This window comes from Cyprinus carpio, chromosome A8 (genome assembly GCF_018340385.1).
Source record: "Cyprinus carpio isolate SPL01 chromosome A8, ASM1834038v1, whole genome shotgun sequence".
NCBI lineage: Eukaryota > Metazoa > Chordata > Actinopteri > Cypriniformes > Cyprinidae > Cyprinus > Cyprinus carpio.
Window position 1 is genome coordinate 16,661,546 of NC_056579.1, and position 14,166 is coordinate 16,675,711.

Sequence of the window (14,166 nt, forward strand, 5' to 3'; positions counted from 1 at the left end):
CTATTCTTTCACAAAAAAAAAAAAAAAAAAAAAAAATATATATATATATATATATATATATATATATATATATATATATATATATATATATATATATATATATATTTTTCATAAGTCACTTGATGGGCTTTATACATGTATTGAGACAGCAGTTAGAAAAAATTAGGATCACCTGTGGCATATTTAAATTGTATTAATTTTATGTGCAAATTTGACTCAAAGTTAAAAAAATCTCCAGTTCAATCCTGTGAGATGTTTTGTAAAGCTTGTCTGAGTTAGCAACAGTACCCAAGTTGGGTGGAGCTTAGCAAAAGATCAAATTGTACAGAAGAAACCATTAAGTCTTTTTGTGAGATGAACTCGATCCTTCACTTAACCTACAGTGCTTGTGAACAGACACGTTTTCTGCTTCAGATCTGAAGTGGAAGGAAATTGCTCACTTATACACAGGGCAAATAACATTTACTCGGCTGGAGTGTTTTGAGATGTTAATGAGTCCTGTGAGGGTCTAGATGTGCCTTTTAGAGACAGAATATCAGTGCAGGTTTATATACTAGAGTGTTGCCATATTTGGCTGAGGTTATGCAATTCTAGATATCCCATGAGACAGCAGAGGGCTCTTTTGGGAGAGATTGAGGGAGACGGGGAGAGAAAGAGGAGAATGACAGCCCTCTTAATAATTGCTGCGGTTGCCAAGCACCAGTCTAATGAGTATCCAAACAAGTCAAGCTCGTTTTCTGTCTAGTTTAAGAGTTATTTCCATGATATTTCTTTCTTGAATCTCATGGTTTTTGCTGGGCACGCTGCTGTATTTATGCAAAGCATTCATTTGTTTCTGCTGGCTTTTTTTTAGTAAGAGTGCAATACCGGTGAGCAGCACAGAGGGCAGTCTTGTCCTATTGTTTCACTGCCAAGTCTGGGGAAACCCTGAACTGTCCAAATAATCCTCCTTAATACCCTGCTGCTCCTGCATCCCTGATCTCTGATTGGCCAGGGCTGCTGGGAACGGTCCTGCCACTGCACAGTGGGAGATAAACGATTGGTCGGACTCACTCACTGGTGGAAAGAGAAGCAAGCATGGAGAAAATGAGAGCGAGAGAGGGTTTACTGGGTTTCTCACAAGGGATCCTCATTAACAAATCCATCTTCTGCAGTCAAATCGCAGATATCTAAGCATGTAATGCACTGAATTCTTGAACATTGATGAAGCATGTTCTTTAAGTATGCAGGTGTGTAGTATAAATATATTCCCAGATGTAATACATCCACCATGTTGGCATTGTCCTTTGACCTGGATGTTCTTTGACCCATGGCCTCGTTGGATATTGAATTGTCCGCTGGTTGCACACAGAATCTCTGTTGAATGGTGTTAATTCAGACATCCTACTCATTTGGCATACTGACTTTTGAATACCTCTGTATATAGCTGTGATTGTATTTATACTGTATGTGCAAGAATATTCCTACATAAATCAGATTTCTGTCATTTTCATTATGTAAGTATTATAAAGGCATTAAATGGATAATTCACCCAAAGAAGAACATTTTGTCATCATTTATTCATTAAACCTGTATGACTTTCTTACAAAAGAAGATCATATTGCCTACACTCGCTGTTGAATATAGGACATTCCAGACTAACCTACAGTTTTCTGTTACTAGGGCTGATTACCAAATTTTGAGCAGGCACAGAACAGCCTTAACTTGGCTCTGTAAAGATGCCTATTCCGGTTTCTAGAAATCTGAATGAGACCACTTTCATTTGCCTATATGTGTCGTGTGAAAACATATTTGTGATATCAGTTGTAAGTGAACATTCATTTATATCTGCGTATGTCTAAACAAATTGATTTCTGGGTCATATAGAGAGTGGATAGTTGAGGTATTGAACAAACATATTTTTTTGAGCAAGGAGGAGACTTTTATGAACATTAAAAAGTGTAATGACCTACAATCCGAAGTATATTGTTATTGTAAGTCACCATAAAAAAGACATAGCAACAGATCTTCGGTATTGTGATGTACATTCAAGTGAACAGGATTATTGGAAAAAATGTTGTGAGGTGATTTTGTTCTGTCCGTTGGTTGTTGATAGGCAGATCTGAATGTGTGCTTGCAGTTGATTGTAAGAAACGAGTGGAGTTTAAGCGGATAAAGTGATTTAAGTGATAGAAGTCCAGCATATCACCAGAGAGAGGTCTGTCTTGGTTTTCACCAAAAAGCCAAGTTATGTTAATTAAACATTATGAGGTCTAAATGAATTAATAAATAAAATAAGTAAATAAATATACATGTAATATAATTCAATATAGCCTAATGCAATATAGGCGAATGCTTATTATTAATAATATCAGTAATAAGCATTTAGAAAATAGAGTGAATTTTCATTTCGTGCTGACCTGCAGACATGAATGAGAATGGATGTGTTTGTATTATTCTGCTGTATGCAAAAAAAGGAGCCAGAGAGAGAATGCAACGCACGACTGTCCTGCTGTTAGCTGCACTGGCTTTGCACTTGTGCGTGCTTCTTAAGTGTGTGTGTGTGTGTGTGTGGGAAAGAGAGAGAATAGGCCATTGGTGTCCACATATCTTCTGCGCTGATCCAGCACACAGATCCAGCCGAAGAGCGCTTAAAGCGCGCGCTAAAGGCAGTGTGTTTGTGTGCTGCGTTCTTCCAGCAGTGTGTGTGTGTGTGTGTGTGTGTGTGTGTGAGTGAGTGCGCGCCCGCGTGCGGTCTCGTCAGTACCGCCCGCTCGTCTCGAGCGCTTTTCTCTTCCCGACGGTCGCTAATGAGCCGTTTTAAGCCCGGATAGCACGGACAGCGGACCGGATCCGTCAGCCGCCCCTTAATATGACACAGTTGGACGCGGCTGTCTTTACGGGAATCATCTTTTAACGGAAGAGCGGCGGAAGAGGTAACAGAGTCGCTGTCCATCGCTGGTTTTCGTGCACGCGCTCAGCTGATCTGAGAGCGTGTCGTGTTGAAAAGGAAGATATTGGATGTTTTGGTCAGAAATGTTTTTGTAAATGCGTTACGATACGGTTGTTTAGTCGGTTAGATGTTTACGCAGCTGCCCTTGCGGTCGTCTGCACTATAACCTTAAAAATACATACAGCAGTCCGCTTAGCTGTATTAAATTATCAAAAAAACATTATTCAGGATCTTTCTGCTAGTGAAACACATGGCTGTGTTGGGGTACATTTTAGATTGCAGCACTGCTGAATGTGTACTATTAAAGAGATAGCCCTCCTTTTCTCAGCACTTCTGAGCTCTTTAAACTCCTTCCAGATCTCGCTGTCATAATCAGTTAGCCTACAATTCTTTGCTTTGGTAATATTTTAACATATTCTTATTTTAACAGCCTAACAGTGATAGGTGAGGCCGGGGCTAGTTGTCACAGGGGTTGAATCTCAGTAGCTATGAGATTTTGAGCCAATTACACCAATGTGTGTTTTCCCTTTGAATGTTGTATTCTAGTTCAAACCCTTAAATCTGAATGCTTTTTTCTTCTTCTCATTCTGCCCTTTAATTAAAATTCAATATCACAATAATGTACTATAGCTGTTGTGCAAACAATTGAACACAATAAATCCTCATTCACACAAGAGCCAACACGGTAGATTTTGACTGATTAACTGAACTCTGGACAAGGGTATTTTACTGATAAATGTTAGGTTGCATTCTATATGGTAGGCCTATATAACATTTATACAATTTATTAATTAGAATTTTTATACAGGCAGTATCAAAAAAGTACATACATTGTAGATACAATAGTAATTGTTCAGTAATTGTGAAAGCACCATGTCATGGACCATAATACCTTCTCTTTTTTATTTTTTATGAATGGATTAATTGTTAGCATCATTACAACTGATTTTGGATCGATCTGTTTTGACAGTGAATATCTGTCTAGGGGATTTTATGCACAATTCAGCTGTTAACCGAATTAATTCGAAGCATAATCAGTTTTAATAGTTCTTATTTTTCCATTTATTCGGTCTAGTCACCAAAACAATGCCGTTTCACACATACAAACACCCATGTGCTTTTTAATTATTAATACAGTCTATAATGACATGGTGTAACACTGGTGTAATATATCTCCCTGTAGTTTGATGTGACAGGACCTCATCTGTTACATCATAGTATGTGAACGGTATAAATTAAAATAAGGACATGCTTTAATGAAAAAAATGTACAGATTGTATTTTTTGGTAGTGCTCTTTACCTTTATTGCCATTAAGCAGGTGTTCTTTCCTGTACAAATTGACATACAGTACATTAATTCCAAGAACATTGATGCTACAGTATATGGTATTAGATGTACAATGATGATATAGTATTGCATTCTCAGAAAAAGTTCAGTTCTTGGAGCTTGTCTATGTGGAAATAGACCTGTAACCGTCATGCAAACTTTTGATAATTTGTAGTAGTATAGGTAAATCTGAAATGGAGTAGGCCAATACAACATCTAGTATGCTGATGTGTATGGTAATAGTGATGCTGTTGAACTTCTACTGTTTTAGTGATTTAGTTTGTATTAGAATAAATATGGTACTGCTGTTCTGTGGTAAAGCCCTTTACGCCATATAAACAGTTTCAATTACATGAAATGTGTTCTCTCAGAGTTCATAGAATATAAAGAGAAAAATATAACACCCTTTACACACAGCTTCAGTCTCAACTCTCCCAGCATTCTCTATGAGTCTTCAAACCTCCAGCTTTTTTGTTTGTGTCAGTCATGTCATCAGTGAAAATGGGTCCAGTGTATATGATTTCAGCATTCTAGATACAGGCTTTGGTACAGTTTTTGAAGGTGAAATATTTCATTTTTGCGCCACTAATGATGCATATTTTAAACAGCAGTTTGAGTATATCATTTTGAAGGGGTCAAGGTTTAGCTGGTTAGCAAGGACTCTTTCTGTCCTTTTCACAATTGTTTGAAAGCAACATTATATGTTGCTAATATTTCATTATGTTACAGCAGAGGTATTACTAATGCCTAATTTTGGAGGGCCCTTAAAGACATGAAATGGCTTGATATTTTTCCTAAGTTGCCTGCAGCCTTTTATTCCACAGCTCTGGGAATGCAATTTCCAAAAGAATTGCCACCAGTGGTCTCTGCGATCAACTAAACTTACAGTGCTTTTGAGAAGTGCAGCCCTGGACAGTAGCTAGTGAAAGGTTTGAGACTGTGCATGTTCTCATCGACCAGTCAGCTAACAGATAGCTTTCTCCAGGAATTATAGAGTGCAACAGTTGGGTTCCAGAAGTAAAAATCCAATTTATTTTCTCCATAGGGAAATACAGTACAAGAACAAAACTTTTAAAACAGACTTACTGTGAGCTAGGTTGTTAACCAGTGGTATAGGATTTTGTTGATGTCATCACCTCCCATTATTTTGATTAATTTTTTTAAATAATCATGTTTAATAGCAGAATTCCTGGTGAAAAACTACGTTACCCATGATTCTTCAGAGAAGTCTCCACCAGTCAGAGAATTACAAGTAAATCATGCTAAAAGAACTCTACATTGCCCATAATTTATTAATTTGTCATTTTATGTTTTATTAATTTATTCCCTCGTTTTAGTTGAATCATGCCACATTGTAGTAATTCATTCCCTCTTTTTAATTTAGTTTAATCAGGGCCATGAATCATGTCATGCTTGGGTCCCAACTTTTTTTTTTTTTTACAAAAACAAAAATCAAGGATAAAATCTGTATGGTAAAATTTCTTTATAACAAGTTTTTTCGCATTTGATGAAAATGTGGGCGTGCATTGCTGCACTCTATTATAGACCTCCTTGTTCGTTTTACTTGTAATTAGTGAATGAAGGAGGTAGGATGACTGTTTGAATATTATGTCACACACACACACACACACACTGTGATGCTTCAGATGTTTTTCGTTCAATCGGTATGTTCTGAATCTATCACACCTTGTTTGGGTTATGTGAAGCAGATGGTGTGTGAGAAAAATTGTTCTAAGTATCATCAGATTAATTGCAACAATAGAAGAACAAGATCCTTGTACCTCAACACAAAGAACCACTTCAGTATAAAAGGCTTCATTAAGTAGATATGACTTTAAATTGTACTAATATTATCATTGAATAACCATCATTTTTTTTGATTGTGCTGCAGTATCTGGATTCTGGTGATGCTTAGTGCCTTGCTGGCAGTACAGAGCACGTGTCTTTCTCTCTCTCTCTCTCTCTCTCTCTCTCTCTCTCTCTCTCTCTCTCTCTCTCTCTGCCTCATTCCCTCCATCCCTGCCTTACTTGTATGAACAGCAGCAGTCATGTCCAGATTACATAACTGGCACCCCCTCCCTCATTTGTGCTGTCCAGTAGAGGGAAATGCTCAGCCGGGATCTCATTATAGTGTTGTTCAACAGGGGTTAAAGTGCATTATGATCGTGCATCTCCTTTCAGTGGCTGTATGCCCATCATATGAATCTCATCAGGCAGGTGCTTGCCATCTTTCTTCCCTTCTGCCTAAAATGCTTTGTTTTTGAGATTATAATCTTCTTCAGTGAAGAGGATTTAGTGTTAGATTTAGATTTATTAGTGTCCACTCTGTATGTGTGCTGAGCTTTGATTTTTGTGACCGACAGCAGTCAACAGCATAAGCCCATCCAGAAAAGTGTGCAGCTGTTGAGGAAATGGACATGCTTGTGAATTATGAAGTATGTGTGTGCATGTGAGAGGAGGACAGGGATAAGGCTGAAAGCACAGAAGGAAAGAAAGATGGAGAGCGAGAGATGAAGACAAGGAAGGTGGAGCGAAGGAGAGGGAGTGTGTTAACAGCAAGAGAAGACAGATGCCAGTCAGTGGCTGGTGTTTGCATACAAATGAATTTGGAAGATAATAGTGGAAGCTATTTTTATGTGTGTGGACAGATGTTTTACTGTGTAGGAGTGTTTGTGTGTTCACACTTAAAGGAACAGTTCATTCAAAAATGAAAATTTGCTGGAAATTCACTCACTTTTAGGCTATCGAAGATATAGATATTATATGGAAAAGTTTAGCATTACATCACTCGCTCACCAATGGATCATGTGCACTGAATGGGTGCCGTTAGAATGAGAGTCCAAACAGCTGATGAATACATTACAATAATCCACAAGCAATCCACACAACTCCAGTTTATTCATTAATGTTTTGTGAAGTAAATAGCTGCGTGTTTGTAAGAAACTAATCCATCATTAAGGCCATGTGTCCACCAAAACATTTTTAGCCAGTTGAAAACACCTAGTAGCTAGCGCTTCTGCAGCGCAGTTTTTTTTTTTTTTTGTTCAGTTGAGACACTTTAATTGTGGCAGATGCATTGTGAATTAAATGTTGCAAGCATTGTTTTTCATATCAATATTCCTAATAGTGCAGGAATCCCATCTGGTACAGACATGAAAACTCGGAGACAAGCAATATCTCCTCCATTGTTTTTAAGTCATAATGCAAGTAGAATGTGTGACAGTTGGTCAGAGTGGTATTTGCAACCCGCCCCTCCTCCACTGTGATTGGATGTCTGACTAAAATGTGACAATAGAACCTTTCAAACAGTAATACTTGTAAACTGCCGTAAAATTACGGAACAACTTTACCTATAAATACAAAAATGTGCTGTTCACACAGGCAACAAAGTTCCATCTTTTAACTTTTTAATTCTTTTTACTTTTTAATTATGTGACATCATTAACCAGAAGTAACTTCTTAAGGGCTGCGCCTCCCAGTGTTGTGTTTGTAAACATGGATGGGTAAATGTGGTCCATGTTTTTGCTGATGTTTTCATTTTTGTGTCAGATGTTCACATTCATGCAGCTGCTTTTGGCCCAGAGACATTGTATTAGACGACTTCAAACAGAACTACACAGCGCGGAGTAAATGCATCATCTGCGTCAGAATGTTCTGATTGGCCCAGAGTAGACATCTTACGTCAACGCGTTCTGAACTCGTACATGCTCAAGCCGGTAGTCATCATTCTGCGTTCACACACAGCATCATACCGGTAATTTACTGGTAATGTTCCAACTTCCCTTACTGGTAAACTGCCAGAACAAATTTACCGGTATTTTTGAAAAGGTACTGTTCACACATGATCTCTTAACAGAACTTTTCTGGAAAATTACCAGTAAAGACTTTGTGTGATAGAGGCTAATGATGAGCGCTGTGTTTTACCAAAAGTTGAACGTTCTTCAACTCTTGGCACAGAGAAAAAAAATGCCTGAGCACTAATCGAAAATATACAACATTTTAACTTTAAACTGCCACTTCTGGCCACAATCCATAATAATGCTTCTTCCAGTATAAATGTCCATCCCCTATTATCATCGAAATCCACTGACATATTTATTTTGAACTGTTTTGGACTGTTTTTACTTGTAAACAGTATTTAATCTGTTCATATTTTTTTTCCGATTCAGATGAGAAGTCTTTCTCTGGTAAAAACTAGGGATGCACCGAAATGAAATTCTTGGCCGAAGCCGAAGCCGAATAATAATGAAATGCTTGGCCGAAGGCCGAATACCGAACGCGGTGTTTCGAATTTTTTCCATTTATTTTGCCAATTTTTTCACCATTACAATAATTAAATAGTAAAAATTTGCTTATTACTATTTTGTGTTGCTTTTCAGATAAATAAATCAAATAACAAAAATACAAATTTCAAAATATTTATTTAACACTGAACATTTTTGAACATTCCAGCAAATATTATACAAACAAAGCACAATATAACTTAAAATAAATAAATTAGTAAAAAAAAAATAAAAAAAAATTCGGCCATTTTTGAAGCCCCCCTTCTTGAATAGCCTATGTTAGGCCTATAACTGACTGCTGAAAGAATGTAACTCTGTATGTCTACAACAACAAATGTGCATTGAATAGTGCAAAAAATGTGGATGAACCCACAACAAATGAATAACTGTCCTAGACATAAGCCTACTTAGCCTACTTCTTCAGGAAAAGTGGCAGGTTCTTCTTTATGAAAAGTAGCTTCTCTGCTTTCTCACATGAAAGTCGGTTCCTCTTTTTATCGATGACATGAGATGCAGCACTAAACAGTCTCTCACTGTCGGTGCTTGTGCATGGAGCAGACAAGTACCTGCAGAATAGTTGAACATTTTCTTGCAGTTTTCTGACAGTTGCTCATTTCAAAACGAACAATGTCTTCAAGATAATGAAATGGTTGAAACCCAGTGTAGGCCTACTATTTTACTACACTGAAAATAGTTAAATTTTCACAAAATACATAATATAAAATATAGGAAGTAACACTTTACAATGTTTGTTAACATTATTGCATGAACTAACAATGAGCAATACATTTGTTATGGTATTTATTAATCTTCGTTAATGTAAGATAATAAAAAATATTTAGTTCATGTTAGTATAAGTGCATTAACAATTTTAACAAATAGGCCTACCACTTTTGATACTTTTTAATTCAAAAATTACAAATGTGATACTTAATTTTAATACTGTATTAGTAAATGTTAACATTAAGATTAATAAATGCTTTTAATAAGGGTTTTTCATTGTTAGTTAATGTTAAAAATAGAAACTACTTATAAAGTGTTACCATAATCCAAAATATAAATAAAATCTTAAATTAATTTCCCATACAAGTAGCCTACCTGCGTGCCATCTGCGCCAGGTCGGGAAAGCGGCCTTGATTGGTCCTCCAAAATTCGAGAGGGTTATTGCTCCTGGGGATGGGGACTTCTGAGAGATACCCATCTAACCGTTGAGCGGTCGAGCTTGTCCTCTGTCTTGCAAATGGGTTATTCTCTTGGAGGATCTCATCGCTTTGGCACTGTCATTGGCAAACTTTTTTGCCTTTTCTAAGAAGTCAGCCACAGATGGAGTGGGTGTCCTAGGACTGGGAGCTACTTTTCTTTTCGCTGCTGCTGTTGCCGTTGCCGCCGCCGTGTCTTTCTCGTACTCTGCATGATGTTCGGGGTGTCTTTTTAAGTGATAAATTAAACTTGAAGTGCTGTACGTTTTTGCAGATGCAACCCCCTCTGGACAATTCAGCAGAACAATGTCTGCAAACGGCCGTTTTTGCCTCTTTCTCTGACACTTTAAAGTGCTTCCACACTGCTGACATGTTTGCTGCATAAAGTGCGCGCCTCTCACTCTACGCAGGTTATTTGATTGCGTCATTAAAAACGTCATTGTTCGGCAAAATTTATTCGGCCTTTTTACTTATTCGGCCGAACACCGAAAGTGCGTTTTTTGGCTATTTTCGGCTAAATAATTTCGGTTGCCGAACATTCGGTGCATCCCTAGTAAAAACAATATTACCTGTGGACTATTGTGATGTTTTTATCAGCTGTTTGGACTCTCATTCTGACAGCACCCATTCATTGCACATGATCCATTGATGAGCAAGAGACGTAATGCTAAATTTATCCAAATTTGTTTCAATGAAGAAACAGAGTGGATAAATCTGAAAACAACAACCCCTCGCCCCTAGTCAGACACCGCTATGTCACGTAACAGCAACAACAACAACAATGGCAGACTAGGCTACATGCTTGTATTTAGAATAATGTGTTGGTTGCTCTGTTTAATGCAATTACAATAAAATGACTATAGCATCGGCTCTTTTTTTTCAGTGTTGTGATGTACACTGCCTTCTCCCAGATGTATTTTTTAATGCTTTCATTTAGCTCTGCCTTCCCACGGGCTTCCATAATGAGTTTAAGCACCATATTCCTCTTGTGTACATGTGGGAACACCCAAACCCATAGTGTCTAAAGAAACTCCTGTATCACGTACTGTAACACTCCACAATGAAACCCGATGTTCATATTAGTGTAATAAATCGAACCCTGATCTAGTGTTCCCGTTGAGGAGACAGATGTCGCTGGAATTTCCAGCTGTTTAATTGCCTTTAATTGGGACAAATAAAATACAGCTCAGGCCAGCGTTATTAAGAGATAACCTTGACATTCTATTTAGCCCTGCTTTCCCACAGTACTGGGAATTCAGCCAGTGTAATAGCTGCTCTTCACTCCCAGCATCACACAACTGGACTGTCATCAATCTAAGCAGATAGATTTCAATAATAAAAAATAAAAAAAACAGACAGATTATATCTAGGTTCTCCTCCGAGAGCCACGATTTGCTTCTGATTTTTAATAAAGTAAAATGTAAGATATGAGCACCAAAGTATTTAAATACTACATAAGGTGGCTGCTTATGTAAATAAAATATTAAATTACTACGGTATATGGATGTTGTAAAAGACTAGGCTTAAATGCAAGACTTGTGTTACACAACACCTAAAAAATTTTTAGAGCCTATATTTAAGATTTATATTTAATTTCCATCCATTGGATTACACATTTGTCATACAAACTAATATACGTTGTTGATATATATTTGTCAGTCATAAATAAATGAAAGAAAAATTTGATTTGGATGTGATAGCCCTAATAAATTGAATGTATTTTAAATACATATAATCAAGTTTTAAATACCAGTTTATTATATGTAAACCAATCTAATACATTTTAATCAATTAAAACTAGCTTGTTCCACAGGTGTCCATATTTGAATATGTTCAATATGTTTGTGTTTTAAGTGTTTTAAAATAAATAAATTAATTTTCACTTAGGAATTTGAACAAATTAACATTTTGGATGTTTTGAAAATAAGATTATTTAAATAAATTTAAATAACTGCAAGTACTTCATAATAAACTATGTTGTATATAACTATGTTGTAAACTATGTTGTATATAACTATGTTGTAAACTATGTTGATATATATATATATATTTTTTTCATGGTCCCAAGTCTGTCTAGTGAGGTACACTTGTAGTTTTTAAGGTGTCCCATTTGCCATTTTATGTTTCTGAAGGACTTCACATTGAACAGCTTCTTATTCTGTCCAAGAACCACCCACTTAGACAGGATGAGGCCATCTGACCAACCTGTAAAGTGTCCAGCTACAGTTTGTGTTGTTTTTATATGACATTTAGTGCCAGGTATTCTGAAAAACAACAATAGACTGCCAGTGAAAATTAGAAAAGCCAGAAAAATATATAGTTGTTTACATAGATATCTAATGAACATTTTAATGGCGCTAAACTCACAAACAAATAGGCTAGTTCTTTATCAGAAATGTTAATTTTATCAGGCCGGTATATTGTAAACGCAAATTTAATAGCTTTTTATTACCTTCCTTCAGACATAGACCTTCTTGGTTTATGTAATTCTGGGCCATTTTTGCAGCTTGGTTTCAGTTTTTGAGTTTGGGACTTTTTTCATCTCTTTTTCACCCCTATAAGATGTTCACTATCTCTTGCCGTATTTGTGTGCTGTATGAACTGCAAAGCTTGTATTGGGACATGTCCTCATTTAACACTATTCTTGGAACTGAGAATCAGTGCCAATTGCAATCACTTTTTTTCTTGTGATTAGGTGAACACCAGCTAGTTTTTAGGCTGCATGCGAGACAGGGTTTAGTTCTCCGTGTGATTTTTTTATGACCTGAGCATATGAGAGCAGAGGACCTGTTGATCCAGTCATGTGGGGATTCACACTATTATGAAGTAACATCTTTCAGTAGAGCCGAGCTCGGGAGGCTGCCTCTGTTATACAGTGATGTTCTCAGTGACAGCCAAAGTTTCAAAGCTCACCCTATAATCATCCAAAAACACCCACCCCATGTGATGGCGGCGGGACATCTGGTGTCACATCCGGCAACTTTTTAGACACAGACGGCTTGTTTGTTTCACATTTTTTGTAGGCCAGAACATTTATTTGTTTATTGTCATGTTCACTAGTCATTTACGCATTTATTTGATTTTATGCTTAAGTAAATGATTCATTAAAAGTAATTGCTGCATCAAAGCATGTAGCTAATTTCTATTTATTGAATACAGGACACCCATGAGGGAAAATGAAAAGGGCATTAGACATTATGAAGGGTTTTGAACTAGAATTAAATGGAATTACACATGCAGAGAGAAAGGGACAGTCTACAATAGTCATACATATTCTTTATACATTTTAAAGGAAGTTTTTCTTTGTGGCCCATTTGTAATGTTGTAAAATAACTGTTTTCTATTTGAATATATTTTAAAATGTAATTTATTCCTGTGATGGCAAGCTGAATTTTCAGCATCATTACTCCAGTCTTCAGTGTCACATGATCCTTCAGAAATCATACTAAAATGCTGTTTTGCTGCTCAAAAAAATTTGCTTATCAATTATGAAAATGGTTGGGCTTTATTTTTCAGGATTCTATGATGAATAGCTAAAAAGTTTTAAGGGGTCATATGATGTTTCTAAAAAAGAACACTATTTTGTGTATTTGGTGTAATGAAATGTGTTTCTGCAGTTCAAGGTTCAAAAAACACATTATTTCCCACATACTGTACATTATTGTTTCTCCTCTATGCCCCGCCTTCTGAAACGCATTCATTTTTAAAAAGCTCATCGGTCTGAAAAACGAGGTGTGCTCTGATTGGCCAGCTATCCAGTGTGTTGTGATTGACTGAATGCCTCAAGCGTGTGACGGAAATGTTACTCCCCTTACCATACTATGATTCGGATGTCCCGGTCAGAACACTGGCGAGACAAGACAAAACCAATAAAACCCATTACAAATGAGTCATTTGTTGCATCCAGTGGGGACATAATTATGGATTATAATGACTTATACTGTCTCTTTACGCGTTGCATTGCATCGCGCCGTGTGAACATAAAACCATGTCTGCATTTTTGATCGGAGAAACGACAAACAAGAAGTGCTACTCTACACCAGCGGTTCTCAATTCCAGTCCTCGCGGCCCCCAGATCCGCATATTTAGCATGTCTCTCTTTAACACACCTGATTCAGATAATCAGCTTGTTAGAAGAGAGCTCCGTACATGAACTGTGTTCCCATTGACATGGTCCCTACACAGTGTTCATTGCTCCCTACTCCCTGAGCAGGGGAAATCTGTTGAAGTTTATCTCACAACGGAACATTCATTCATGGATTTGCGCTGCGCAACGTCTTCACACATGGACAAGTGTGACATCATATATCTCTGTAAATAAATACAATTTAAATTCATGTCTCACACATTACAATGCACTCTGAATGGAACATATATGTTTGAATCGAACTGTAATCAGGGCGGAATATCCTGTGATGTCCACTT

General features: G+C 37.0%; 1 protein-coding gene across 21 annotated transcripts in view; it reads left to right on the plus strand.

Moving 5' to 3' along the window:
* LOC109070212 (RIMS-binding protein 2-like) overlaps positions 1-14,166 on the plus strand; it is a 112,960-nt gene that overhangs the window by 4,408 nt on the left and 94,386 nt on the right. The window contains exon 1 of one of the 21 annotated variants that reach the window (XM_042762530.1): positions 2,492-2,915. The exons of the other annotated variants lie outside the window; for them this stretch is intronic. The gene's annotated coding sequence lies outside the window, so the exon portion shown is untranslated. Of the gene's footprint in view, positions 1-2,491; positions 2,916-14,166 lie in introns of those variants that run through there. 21 annotated transcript variants of the gene reach the window in all.